This window comes from Haliaeetus albicilla, chromosome 15 (genome assembly GCF_947461875.1).
Source record: "Haliaeetus albicilla chromosome 15, bHalAlb1.1, whole genome shotgun sequence".
NCBI classification, from domain to species: domain Eukaryota; kingdom Metazoa; phylum Chordata; class Aves; order Accipitriformes; family Accipitridae; genus Haliaeetus; species Haliaeetus albicilla.
The window spans coordinates 12,395,723-12,411,231 of NC_091497.1; positions in this window are offsets into that span (position 1 = coordinate 12,395,723).

Consider the following 15,509-nt stretch of genomic DNA (forward strand, 5'->3'; position numbering starts at 1 on the left):
GTCTCAGGATATATGAGTTTGAATTCTCCCAGGTTCATGTGGGAACTGAGTATTTCCTGAAAATGTTTTCAGTTGTTAAAAAAAAAAAAAAAGAAGAGAGTTCTGTAAAAAGATGGAGCTGAATTAAATTACCTATTATTCCAAGTGCATTAGAAATTTCTATTAATAATATTACAAAAAGCCTGAGCCTTTCAGCACCATTGGATATCATCTGAAAATACGAAGCTCTTTGGTGATATACACAGAATACTCATAATTTGCTTAGGTGTATCTAACACTGATGTGCTTGGCATTGTCAAAACGGTGGCAAATGGGCAGTGATAAATGTTCCATCCTAAAAAATAATGTGGTGCTCATTGGGCTGAGATGCCCATCAGATTAGCAGCTGCTGAGGTGTTCCCAGGCTTGCAGAGTGGAATTTGGATGCCTAGATTCAATTTCAGTCCCATATTAGACAAATAAAACATACATAGGTTTAGCTACATATGCTCTAAGGAATACAGGCCATTAATGATTCCACTAAAAATTAAGGGAAAGCAGCAAACCTGAAAGTTGATAAATATATTCACACCATATGTTTTAGCAATCTAATTTTACATGCCTGTGTCAGCAACCTAAACTCTGTTCAGTTGCTTGAAAACACTTTCTGGAGGAGTCTTTATGTAGGCTGTTTCTTATGATTATACATGCTCTAACTTCAGTACTTAAATGCAGAATCCTTTTTTGCTATATAAAGGAGATAAATGGCACAGACAGGAATAGATCAAGGTTTTCAGGCTGACTCTCTCTAGTTTCCTAGTCACTGGGCTCTATTGTCACTTGAGGTTTTTTCATATGCCTCAAGACCATGGGTTTTTTCTTGTATTTCTACAAGAACAAGAGGACCTTTGTTGAACAAAATAGTTCTGTACACGGTAGTAGCTATTTACTGAAAATGAAGTAACTAGAAACACTTCCTATCTGGTGTTTCTTGCATTTCTTGTGCCCTCCTCCTCTTCACCCACCCCGACCCACTGAAGGCCCCAGCAGTGGACATGGCCTGGCAGGGATGGGGACAGGGGCAGGAGCAGGAGCAGGAGCAGGGGCAGAGCAGGTCTCTTTCAGGGACAGGGGCAGCCTTTGGGGGTTGGAGCTGGTTCCCCCTGCTCTCCACGCCACTCTCAAATGACTGTTCTCCTCTTGGTAGGAGCTGCTGCTCCCTTGGGGGCAATGGCCTGAAAGAGCCCAGGGGTGGAGGGACACAAGGGCCCTTTGTTGGGGCCCCAGTCCAAGGGGGGTCCACCCACCATGGCCACCCCATGCCTCCCAGCAGCCTTAGGGTCAGGGTGACACTGGGATAAGTGCAAAACCAAGGAGAGGAAATAGATAATAGGAAGTTTTCTTTTATAAGAAGCCAATTTTATTATTAATGAGGCTTTTCTGTCCTAAATAGACAATTCTGACTTGCAGAAAATTCTCAACTCTATATACATAGTGTGACCTTTTTAGCCCACAACAGGATTTTGAGTGTAACATTTGCTCCTGTTATGAATGGGATTCCACTGCCCACCATAAATGAGGTGGGCTCAGGTCTAGGTAGGTACATTTTAATGCCTGTGTGCGGCTGCATGTCTAAGATCCCATTATCAGTAAAGCAGTTAAGGAGAATAAGTCAGTTTCCTAAACAAAGTGCTCAAAGGCATCTGAGACATCCACACACACTTGCCAGATACAACACAGGACTACCTGTGTCTTTCTGAAGTGGCAGTTAAATTCAGGTGAGGTGTCACAAGGGTCTTAAATGGCATAAGATGCCTATGGAAAACTCTACCTTGCCTAAGGAAACTATCTCACCATGATCAATAGACTCAGTGGAATTTGGAGAGTGATCTGCTCACATTAAAGCATACACCTATATTGATTAGTTGAATCCCATTCCCTATGTACAGCAACAAAGATTATGCTACATATATATGTAGATTGCCTAAGATTATACTAGCGTTGAATTAGATTTTTAAATGAAAATGTGGGCTTTTTTCTTTTCATATATACTGCATGTCAGTTGACAATAGAGAAAATCTTATGTAACATTTGTATGCAAATGTGGTAAACCTTAAAAGTAAAAAAAAAGTCATTTCATTGTCACTGGAAGTAATGAATGTTAAAAGCCAACAAATAACAAAACAGGAGGAAAACCAAACCAGAGACAAAAAAAAGAAAGATTTAAATAGATGATACAAAATTATGGGGGATCAAATGACTACATATTATAAGGCACAGTGAAATATCCAAATATCCATACTACCAGTCTGTTTGGCCAACGGTTGTAAGAAAGACCCATGACAGAACTGATAAATGTCTTTTGTCTTTAGACAATCAGTCTTAAATGATACTTCTCTCCATCCAAGGTTTCTTCCCTAAACAGAACTAGAAACCTGCAACATCATACAGAAAATTACCCAATGGTTAGGATACTTTACAATATGTCCTCTCCTTTATGGATTTTTGGTGGCTATTAAGGATAGTCTTACATTGCAGCATCTTGTAGCTGTGGCACCTAAATAAACTGACTTCTACTGAATCACCTATTTCCATGAAGCTGTAGGAATGTAAATGGATTCAAGACTTTCACCAGTGCATCTGATTTGACTGAAGTCAGCTGAAGCATTAATAAAGCTATTTTGCACAGAGGACACAAACAAGGTGAGACCTTTTATTAGTTTGGTTTCAGCGAATTTTCCCTTTTTGCTGTCAAACACACACACAAAAAGCTTCTGTGAAGGAAGTCTAAATAAAAAATTGTTTCAGCAAAAAAAAATCAGTGTTGTGTTTCATGTAATCAAGAACTTAAGGAGATGAAAAGGCTAAAAAAAAATTATTTCTTAATAGTATTTTTTCTTCAGAATTCTTTCTTAGAACCAAAACTAAAGAGACAAAATTGCCTTTGACCTTATCCTTACAAATTATTAATAATTGCTAATTTCAAAACCAAACCCACCATAAATGCACCCAAAATGTTGTACACAAAATTAGAGAGCATGCTTTAGAGACATACAGGAATGTGAGATGTCTAATTAAAAAAAAAAACAACAGTTTTCTAAAGTACTCTTTACTATCTTAAGATTTTCGGAATTTCTCTTCTCTAGGACATCTAGAAGTTAACCACTGGGAAAGAAGTTGTGCCTGCACCCAACTGCACTGCAAAAGTCTTGCATGTGCACATTGATAATAATATCAGTACAATTCATATGACATCATGCCAGTGACCACAAATATGAGGATAAAAATAATTTTATATAAAAAGAATAAAAAGAGAGGCTGTGTTTGTACTATTTGAGGGTTTATTCATCGGGTTCTTTAACACTGATTACAATTATGGTTTTTAGTTCAAGAATATTTTTCTATGGAAGTGCTGATTGTTGTTATCTCTGTAGATAAATGGACAAGCAGAAATAGAACTACTACAGATACAGATGAACATAGCTTTTATGTTTTTATTGCCTTACATGAGATGATCACTATATTCATGAAGCTGCACATCAGTAAAATACGAAATATGAAGTATAAATACACTGAATGTTGGCAATGTATACATAGCAGTGTTTAGAAATCAGAAATGGAGTCAGTTATCTAAATCCAGTGTAATTGATTTAGCTCTATTAATTCAGCTGTGTTTATTCATTACACCAGAGGAACATCTGAAACTGCTGACCTTCACGGCTGCACAACAATCTTGGATCACAGGGGAGTTTTGCAGGATTGAGGTAAAACAATGAAAAAGAGAATGAGAGCAGGGTGGCTAGTCCACCTTCTGTTTTATATTTGACTGCAATATCAATGAGGCATTGAGGACAACATATGGTTGTCCTACAAAAAGATAGGTTAAATTTAATATAAGGAAGTACTCCATTGCCTACAAGTGTCTACATGGCTCAGCATGTCCTGTCAGTCTTCCTCCTGCCTCCTGGAATGTGATGAGTTTCCTGTGGGTCCTGTAAAATATCTGCAAGTCCCATAAAAATGCTTTGGATATCATAAGGGTCAGAAACGGCTGTAGGTGATTCAGTCAGCTGCTGCTGATGAGAAGATTTAGGCAAAATTAAATTATTATGTTTACACAACTGATTCTGCCTGCTCTTAAGATCATGATGGGATTCCTTTGCCTGAATAGCAATGCCTAGAGTTTTTCTGGGCTATCCCACCTGGCTTCCAACTGTCTATCCAAAATAATGCAAGGTTGCTGTCATTCTGAACCATGTCTGCCAGCCTGTCCAGATGTTTAGATATCCTGAGACATAGCAGATGGCACTAAATGTCTGCATGTAGGCAAACAAATTGAATCTCTGTTTAGTACAATCAGTGGTTGGTCCCTCACTGTCATCTGAGACATCGTATCTCCATAACCTGCAAGAGGCTGGCAAATCTCACACAGGACTTAGAGGAGACCCACATCTTTTCAGAGCAGCATCTGCATATCAGCCAGGAATACCCTAAGGACTCCAGGAAGGTATTAGGTGCCTGTGCTTAGGTGAATGAATCAATCATCAAGTGCAGAGAGCTATTCAGCTAAATGAGACACCTACATTTTATCATCCGAAAGCTCTGTAGACTCCATTGACTGTGTTGAGTAGAAGCTTGATGCAGTTGTCTGTACATATTGTATTAGGACTAGATGGCAAGGTTTAGGTAGGGGTGGGCTGCAGGGATGGTCTCTGTAAGAAGAGGCCAGGGGCTGCCCAAACACAGCCAATTCCAGCTGGCTTCAGTGGACCCACTGCAGGACACAGCTGAGCCCATCAGCCAAGCTGGTGGTGCCTTGGGGAAAGTGTATTAAAGAAAAGGCCAAACACTGCACAGGCAGTGAGGAATGAGGGGAAAAATCCTACCACATGTGTGAGAAGCAACCTTGCGAACACCAAGGTCAGAGAAGGAGGGGAAGGAGGTGCTCCAGACTGCAGAGCAGATATTCCCCTTCAGCCCATGGACAGGGCCCCACCAGAGCAGATATCCACACTGCAGCTGTGGAGGACCCCCACACTGGAGCAGGTCGTTATTTCATGAAGGAGCTACCAGCTGTCGAGAGTCCATGCTGGAGCAGGTTCTCCTGACAGGTACTGCAGCCCGTGGAGATGGGCAGATATTTCACTGCTGCCTGTGGAGACTATCACACTGTGTAGATATCCGCACTATGGCCCATGGAGGACCCATGCTGGGGCAAGTTTATCCTGAAGGACTCCAGACCATGTAGAGGAACCGCAATGGAGACAGGGAAAAGTGGGAGGAGGAGAGAGCGGCAGAGAGGAACAGTTACATGCTGACTGTAACCACCTGTTCCCCACCTTAGCAGTCCCACTCGGGGCAAGGGTGTAGGGGAGTAGGGAGTAAAAAGTGAAGCTGAGCCTGGGAAAAATGGGTGGCTTGGAGGGGGAAGTGTTTTAGGTTGTGTCTTTGTTTCTCAACTTCCAAATCCATTTTAATTGGCAATGAATTAAATTAATTTTCCCCAAGTTAAGTTTGTTTTGCCCATGATAATAATTTGTAAGTGATGTCCCTATCTTTATCTCAGACAATGAGGTTTTTCATCTTATTTTCTCCCCTTGTCCTGCTGAGGAGGGGGTGTAAGAGCACAGCTGGGTGGGGGTCTGGCAGCTGGCCAAGGTCAACCCACTACCCACAGCAATCTGGAAATTTTTTTATCCAACTATCTTGGATAGTAGAGTATGTCAGATTACAACTGCAACAAATAAGGCCCTCAATCTCCTTTGATTGTATTAGGCACTTGGATATGCAGTTCACCTATAGAAATGTACATTTAGACACCTAAATTTAGGCCTTGACAGTATGCAAATTAATGTATTGCAGCTGACAATGGAGAGATATAGTTGCATGTGATTCTCCTTGAAATCAGATTCAGTCAGTATACAAGGGCAATATGGATGAGCATAATGAGAGTTTAGAAATTCACCACACTTTTGAACAATGCTAGGACTAGTGCCTTTCAGCAGCTCTGCAAATGTAGCTTCTGTAATGGTATGGCAAAAAGATAGATAGATCAATGTGCATTGATATATATTTTAATAAATAAAACCATTTGTTTTGAAGATTAAATTTGATTTTGTTAAACTAGCATCAATGGAATTAGGAACAACTCCAATTCCAGTATGATTCTGTAGTCAGAACAGACACACTTCATGAACTTTTTTCAAGCTCTCAAAATTTAGCTAATGAAAGCTAGCCAAGAGAATGGATATTACACTTTGAAGACGTCAAATAAAATCTTTAGAAAAGAAATACTTGTGTTGTAACATATCATGAAGTGATTAGACTCTGCAAATGACTCTCGCTGTATAAAATGCTGCTAAAGAATTCCAGTCAGATCAAAGGATAAAATGCAAATGTGCATACCATGATTACAGTGATCAGAGAAAACAGACATTTTAAGCAGAGCAAGAAGAAAAGGGTAAGTTCTTGTTCGCATTCCGTTTACCCAGAAGAGAAAGAAAGTACTGCCAGTATTAAAACGTGTTTGGTTTTTTTGTTTGGTTTTTTTTTTTGTTTGGTTGGTTTTTTTGTTTTTGTTTTTGGGTTTTTTTAAATGAAAAGCAACGTAGGGGTAACTGTGCTGTAACATGCTGAAGCCCTGGTCTGCCATGAAGAGGAAATGTTCTTTTAGGACACCAGCTCTGCTTCTGGCTTGCAGAGCAGGCTCAAACAGCAAAATGCCTGTCTGCTTATAAAGTCTCAGGAGGACTTTGATTAACTTCCCTCTTCCAGTTAAATTTTGGCATATCATTTCATAAAACTAGAATACTAATTAGCTGATACATTGTTTTCTCATTTTGTCTCCTGCCTCTAGCTGGTACCAGCTGTATACAAATCCCCAGTTAGACAATTACTGAGTAATTTGCTCATAGGGAAAATTTCTTTATCATCCCACCAGTTAGAAACTGATTTATGCTTTCAAGTATTTTTTTTATATCTACCCATTTCAGTTATATATGTGAAATATATCTGTGATTTCTATTGTGTAAGGCTGTTTTTACCGATTTGGGGATGTGAATTGTTGAAAAGTTTAATTTACATTTAAAATTAAAAACAAATTAATAAATAACAGTGTCTCACATTGTCTGGCAAAAATCTATCTGTGTTTATGAAGAGTGGATAGGCATCTTGTAAAGTAATTAATCTGGTCAGATTCAGTCTGACTAGGATGTTGTATCATTGTTCATCACCAGATTAATATGAGGATACAGCGAGTTTCCTGTAGCAAAAATATAGGATATGTAATTTTCCTAATAAAAAGAGAAATACTAAGCAGTGAAATGGTACACAGCATTGATTAAGTCATTATTTGAGTACCATACATCTGTATTTTAAGAAAGCTGTAAAAAAATTAAACACAGTTGAGGGGGCCTAAAACCAGGAGCATTTTCTACTTATCAAAAAGAAGCTTGAAAAAATTGATATATTATGTGCACTATATAGAGAGTAGTCAGAGGATCTATTTATAGTCGGTAGGATAGACCTCTGTACAAGGAGGTTTCTGTTGAAGGTGGAAGGATCTTTTTTAATTAGCAGGGAAAGCATTATAAAATGTAATGGCCTCTAGCTGAAGTAAGCAGAGCTTGTACTAGGAACAAAATGTAAACCTTTCATAGTGAAAGCAATTAAAGCTGGAATAGATATCCTAAAGGTATGGGAATTTTTCCATGACTTACAATCTTTAAAATAATATTGCATGTCTTTCTGATATGTTTCAATAACAAATTACTAGCTAGGTATAGAAAAGTATCAAATTAGTATAACCATACCATTCCATCCCTGTTGCTTTTAAAATCTTCCATTTTTCCCCCTCTTGAATGAGCTTAATCTAATATCCATTGAAATCACAAAGTCTTGTCACTGATTTCAGGCTGTTTATGACTCCCTTATCTTGTCTCCAGTACAAGTCTTCCTTTTACATTTCATAATGCAATCAAAAAGAATTTGTGCAAAAACCATTCTACGGAAAGAATCAAAAACATATTTTGCAGGATCCAATTATTAGAAATAACTTCAGATCCAGTCTACTAGTTCTTTACTATCTGGTTCTCACTAGTTTTCCTTTAATAAGATTCCAAGCAACTGTGTGTAGTCTGGAGAATTCTTACTGGTTTGTTTCACTGATTTTTTTTTTTCTTCTGAAAAAAAATGGCATTTTATACTTCAGAAGTTAAATTTAAATTCTTTCTCTCCACACTGTTTGCACACTACAGCATAGATCTTTACCTAAGAACCTGCTTCAGGCCCAGACCTGCTTCAGGTTGCAGAAACAGGTAAAACAACTACATGAGAAAGCAATTGTGAGTCTTATGCTCAGCAGCGACAGTAGAAGCCCCAAACCTAGGTTTTTTACGCACAATTAGGAGGTAATGTTGTCTCTATGTCATGCACTAAGTTTACTTTTTATGTTCTTTCTCATGGTTAGGAAGTCATAGAAATAATATCCTGTTAAAAGATATGAAGCAGTTAGTATTTCAAAGACTACATCTCTGAAAATATAACTGAGTTTTTTATGTCTCACATTTTCAAGCTTTTTACTGACATCAACAAAGCAAGAAATGGATTTACTGAAATTGTGATATTATAATAGATTCCAGGTTCTTGATTCCCAGGCTGGCAACAATAGTCCCACATATAACATTACAGTCCTTATAACTTAATCTTGCTCTGAGAGATAATTGCAGTATAGGCACTCCCAGAAACATTTATCTGCATTTGTTGAAACTATCAGACACATTTTAGATCAATGACCATTATGGCCATTGCATTACTTTTCTAAAATAATACAATTAAAATGTGCCTGAAGTGGTGGACCAAGAACCACTTACAGGCTCCCTCATGATGGGATGTATCCTGCTTACTTCCCAAGACCATGCAAGAGCAAAAGCCGATGCACACCACCTTCTAGTTACGCAAACACACAACATGGTACCCATGGAAGGGAAATCCTGACAGCACAAAAAGGACTGCTGCAATGTAAATCAGGAACACGTTGCAAACACTTTTGCTCCATTTGGATACAGCTTTTAACAGCAGTATCATGCAGACTCTTGGCTGTACTCATATAGTATCAACATAATTTTTAGTACTGAATTTACTAGAATCAGGTTTGAATTCAGAAGCTGTGACTACATTGCTGAATAGAAAAAAAGGCCCCAAGGTCAAGTGGTGAAGCCTGGCTGGCAGCCATACTGCTTAAGTTTTATGTTGGAGTAGCCAAGCTGGAGAGGCCCAATTAAGCAGAGTGGGCAGTCAGGCTCCAGAGTTTCTTGGTATTCTTTCATTTAGTAGCATGGATGTAGCTAGAGTACCTGTTGTTCAGTGTTTGAACTATCCTGAAAATTCAAAATACAGATAAGGTGGAAGTTTGTTCAAAGAGAGACTTTTGATCAGGAGAGGAAGATGGCAATGTAGTATCGCTGTAGACTAGAAACTGAATCAATTGTTACTTCTGCTACTGACTGTATATCATGAGGCAAACCAATTAACTTCTCTAGGTATCAGTGCAACATCCATAAAGAAGGTTAGTTGTTACTTTCCAGAGAATTCTAGGATTTTGGGGAGAATTAATATAAGGATGAAGCTGTATGAATGAGAAGTCTTGTTGTTACAAATTGTTAGCATGGATCTTATTTAGAAAACTAATTGTGATTGGTAGTTGGTACTACACTGTAAGTCACATTTTTTTATTATTCTGTAAAAATGAGAAAACATTTTCTTTATCTTATTACAGCTTAAAAGTCTCAGAACTGTTTCCTTAAATAATTTCTACCCGACAATTAAGCTAAACAAACATAAGCCTGATGCCATGCCATTCATGAGGGAATAGGTTTTTAGGATGGCTTTAACTTGTCTTCTTCCGTGAATATCTGGATTCAGTCATAGCATGTCCAGGCTAACTGTATTTCAGCTACTTTAAACTGCAAAGTATTTGTACTCTTCATAACTGCAGATCTTTTTTTTTGAAAACTGCTGCTTGCTACATTGAACCAAATTCTCCCCTTTTGAAAGAATATTCAAAAATTATGAAAGTCTGTAAGAAATTCATAGGAAAAATCGAAGAAACTTATTTTTTATCTTTAATAGAACTAATCCTACTTGCATTATAACATATAGGGGCAGAGCATGGGACCCCATGTATTGAACTTAGGCACTGAACTTATTTTTAAATTTTAGGTTCCTTTTTTCCCCAGCTGAAGAAGTTTCGGATATGATCAAAGGGTATACATTAGCTGTCTTTAAAAATTTTCAGGGGAAGATTCATTTTAGCTAAGTCTAAGCAAATAGCTGTAGTCCTACTGGATTTTTTTTAAAAGGCATCTGTTTCCATCCATTGACCATGCTGCATCCACACAATCCTGTTATGCTGCCAAAGAGCTCTAGGAGAATAAATGCCCTCTTCTGCCACTTCTGTTAGGTGGAGTTCCCTTCAGGGCTCCGTCTCCATGTGCTACATGGAGACCAAGAAGGAGAGATGTATTGTAGAGTTCTCTGGTGCGTGCTCTCGCAATGACAAGAACCAAACCTGGTCAGTTACACTAATTGATAAGGGTGTGCAAAGTGTAAGAACGTGTATTTCAGGTCATCTGATCCAGTATCTTGTCAAATTGGGATGATAAGGAAAGGGGGGAGGCAATAACCAAAACATAGTCTGTCCTATCTTATTAAATCTCCCTTTCTATCCCATGCATGTGAGTGCTGCAAGGACTTAATGCCAGCTGCTGGCGTGACCAGAGTTAGTGGGTTTGGTGCCAGCTGCTGGAGTCAAGGAGGGATGTAGGTGTCCCCAGCCTGTGGTGCCAGCTGCTGGAGTGAGTGGGTGCCCCAGTGCCAGCTACCAGAGCGAGTGGGGTCTCAACCCCAGCCACTGGGGTGGGAATGGTGTGTACACTGAAAACCAGCTACTGGAGGGACCAGGGATGATTGAGGTGAGTGAGAGGCTCAGTGCCAGGGCCTGGCGCTGCACTGTGGGTCACAGCCCGTGTGCCTGGTGCCGGCTGCTGGGAGTGAAGGTTTGTGTCTTCCCCAAAGCGAGTGAGAGTGTGTGGGGGGGTGTTCGCTGGCAAACTTCAAGCTGGATGAGCTGGCAAGTAGGAAGCCTGGGATCGGGCAAGGTTATCAGGTGGGCAGAGGGCTTCTGCCAATGCTCTGGGGATCCACAAATGTGCGTGTGCCCGTGAACCCGGCGAGGGCGGTGTGTGCGCTGCAGCAGTGACCTTCTGCCTCCGCCAGCCCGAGAGGAGGAGGGGACGTGGCCGGCCGGGCCCGTGTCTGCCGTCAGGCCTGTACGTGGGGGCTGCTGAAGGCAGCGCCCTGTCTGTGGCCGGCCATGCGACCGGCCGTGACGGTGTCCTCTGTGTGTGTGTTTCTGGGATACACATTCAGTTTTGCTACTGGTTGAATCTGGAAAGAGGAAAGCAACAGGTTTTGGAGCAACCTGGGTCTCAGGGCTGGACTCCAGCAACCAGGCAGAAGGAAACCACAGGCCCTGGAACTGCTGGAGGTGGCTGCTGCTCGTAACATCCCTTAACACCCATTATAGCACATTGCACTTTAAAGACAGTCAAAGAAATCTGAAAGAAGTTTTTAAATTATCCAGAAGAAATAGCCCTATAAATCTGGCAGACTAATAGGGTATATAACTGTTGAAATAAAAAATAGGAATGTGATCCTGATCAGTATTTTTCAAGCAAGGAAATCATCCACTGCATAATGAAGTTTATGGAGATCAGACACAGCTTTGTCATTATCAGTTTGAAATCCAAAATAACCCACAAGAGGAAGAAAAACATGGAGAGCTTAGAGTATGATTCAGCAGCCTAAACTTAGGAACATAACACAGTTTTAGATACTTCAAGGTATCCCAGCTCACTTCCATCTGCTACTCCAGAAGAGCCCCAGTCTTCTGCAAACTTCCGGTCACTTTATCAACTTCATGCTGATGTCTCAGAAATCCTGGATGGACTCAAACAAGAAAACCAGGATATTATGTTTAGAAAACTATATTCCATCATTAAAGTCTGAGTCTGTAGAGAATACCAAATAGCGTTGCCCAGACTGCAGTACCAGATGAAAAACTGTCCAGACAGAAAGAGAAGCAATATTTTCCAGGCACCAGCAGAGTGTGAGCAGCATGGCAAAGAGGAAGATAGCGGGAATGCTTACTTAAAGGATTTCTTAATAGCAATAACTGATAACACTGCAGCAGAAAATTAATGGAACAGTAGCTCCAAACAAACAAATAAACAAACAAAATATTATATAAATTTCTGTTGAATTTGCAATCAGCTTTACAAGTCAGTGCAATGCCAAAATTAGTGATATTAAAAATTGAATAAAAATTTAGAAGTTTGTAGGAAAGTAGGAAAAATCCATAAAACACAGGAATTTTGGAGTTTACCTGTTATCTGCCAAGAAAGCAAAATTGTATGATTGTACTAGCAAATAACTGGAAATTTGCATCTGTATCAGAGGGAAAAATATTGAAAGTATCCACTACTGAGTTAGCAATTTTGAAAATAAATCTGGAGAGGCAATGGAATAAATATGTTTAGAAAAAATAAATCACGGCTTTCAGGAAAATAAGAAGAAGCTCTTAAGAAAATTGAAAACAGGGATAGCAGAATATTAACAGCACTACAGAAGACTTGCAAACATGCATTAAAAGTTCCTCTAAAGCTGTGTTGGTATGGGAATCAGAGAGAAGTATCTCCAAAGTAGATTCACTCTGGTTATTAGTTAAAAAGGAACAGAAGCCCTGGAAGACTCCAGTGAAGTCCAGATGAACAGAAAACAACAGAATAATTTTGGGAAGGTGACCTGTCAAGTATATTTCTGCAGTTTATAAGAATCTTGAGACTTGCCAGAGCAGTAAAGCAGACTATACATTTCTTCACATGTTCAAAAATTCTTTTGGGGAGACATTGTTTCCCCCTGTTGCGTTGTGTACAACATACAGTCTGGTTCATACTATTATGTCATTGATGCTGCTGTAGTCTAAGTAGACAATATTTTGATCACAAAGGGAGAAAAGATTTAAGGAACCAAAACTGTTAAAGATAAGTAAACAAGAATGTAATTTATTTTGGAGAAGAAAGGTAACTTTGAAGAACATTTAACACAATGGAACAAATAGGTAGAGGAACTCAGGTAGGTGGGACATCAGGCTACATGCACCCAGAACTAACATTTTGCTCTCTGCTACATCAAGCTACATCTTCCTCAGTTGCTTCTTCCTGAAGTTCTGTGGGATTTTGGTGAGCCAACCTGGGTGTGAGTACATGAAAATGATTTATTTTTTTCCCATATCTGGTCCTATACAGAAGCAAGTTGAAAGCAATTTGTCATGTTATGCGTCAGCTCATGTTAAGTTAGTACTCCAGTGCTACATGAAAAAAGATTTGTCAGACTCTTTGCCTAGGTGATCAGCTTTCTATGCTAGCTGGAGTCACCACTTTTTTGAGGACACTCTTTATTCACTAAAAGGTGTCTGATTTCTTTTAAATTGGAGAAAGAGGCTGTTTTCAAACATTTTTCTTTTAATTTGTACTAGAATTTCTATTGCCTAAAACATAAATCCAGCACAATGTATTATAGTCAACAATCTTAGCTATCTACAGGAAGAAACCCTGTCTTCATCCACTCTATATTAAATTTTTATATGTCTAAAGCTCTTTCGAATTTCAACTTCTGACTATGGCATTGCTGTTTTAAATCACCATATGTCTTTTCCTAATTAAATTTATGCCCAATGTTACTGTGGAAGCATAGTTTCCAATGCTGCTAGGCCATGAAATTTTTTGTCTTTTTCAGATCACTGATGTTTACAGGTGTGATAATACAAAGTTAAATCTTTCATTACTAGTTCTTTCCATATAAAATGGAAATGCATTATAAAAAGCATTCAAAAAAAGACAGCCTCTGGTTCTTTTAAGAAGGTTATAATGTATTTAAATAATACTATAATCTAGTGATCTGTATTCCCATACAAATGTTAAAGTTGCACATATATAGCTTACTGACACTGCTCCTGATACTAAAACAGGCTCAGACTTGGTAAAACTGATCTTACTATGACTGCTTTAGAATCTGATTGTGTTTTCGTTTTGTTAACTATGCTTAGTCAATCTAGCAGAATATGTTTTTATCTCTTTTTTTAGAATTTCACAAATGGGTTTTCTCAGCATAATGCAGAGGTTCTTTCCCATGTCCTCTATGGAATTAATGAATTGCAATTTTGTCTTTCAGATGTCATTCAGAATCACGTAAATGTATTAGACTTAGTTCAAAATTCTGCAGCTTTGCAAAACATAGTTTTGCACTTTTGTCCCTGGAAGAGCAGGCAGCAAGCCTTTGCGGAAGCTATTTTGCAGCATGTGAATGGGAAGAAGGTGACTGGGAGTAGCCAGCATGGATTTACCATCATGCACAACAAGCCTGATTGATTGCCTTCTGTGATGAATGACTAGATCTGTGCATGAGGGAAGAGCAGCAGAATTTTTTTCTACCTTAATTTTAGCAAGGCTTTCGGCATGGTCTCCCATACCATCCTTGCATCCAGTTTGTATGTTTCAGATGGCTGGACTACGAGATGGGTAAAAAACTGGTTGTATCATCAGGTTCAAAGGATAGAGGTTACTGGAGGCTGGTTAAAAATTGAGTTTCAGAAAATAAGAATAAACCTTGCATTATAATAATATTTCTAAAAGATAATTGATTTTACCCAGTAAATTATAATGCTGTTATTTCACTGTTATAAATATTATATTAGGTAGTATGTGGTATGATGATAATTAATGAAAACATAACATAATACCAATCCATATCAATCTTAAAAAAATAGAATTTTTTACACTCACATCTTATACTTTTGATGAGACTACAAGTTAGTTGATGAAGTTAAAAATACCAATACAAGATAAATCTCAGAAGGATATTTGCTTTGGTATTTTAGGTATTTTCCTTAAAAAGAAAACTTGAAACAAAATTAAAATTGTTTACACTAAATGGATTATAAAATTAATGAAATGGGTAGTAATTGTCAAGGATTTATTTCTAATTATACTAATCAAAGATCAATTCTTAGTCTAAATATTTTATGTAACTATTTAATGAATGACAAACATTTAAGCCTTAGTGTTAAAGTTTAAAAACAGTATAAAATTATAACTATTGCTTTCACTGAGGAAGAAAATTGTCTTTTAGTGTGAAGTGGAAATAGTGGTCGCTTTATTTCGGGGATTTTTTTAGATAGGATCTCTTATGTTCTTGGCACCATGGGATAAATGATACATATCACCAAAGTTTCAAAGTAAAGCAGACATATTTAAATGAAAGGATAAAATACTACAAATTAAGATGATCCTCTATGAAGTTCTATATACTTGGAACATTTTTAAAGGTCTGTAAATATTCTATTTATTTAGGGAAGCCTGCTGGGCCTGGATTCATCTTCCCAAAATGTTGGAATATAATTAGGGATACTAGGT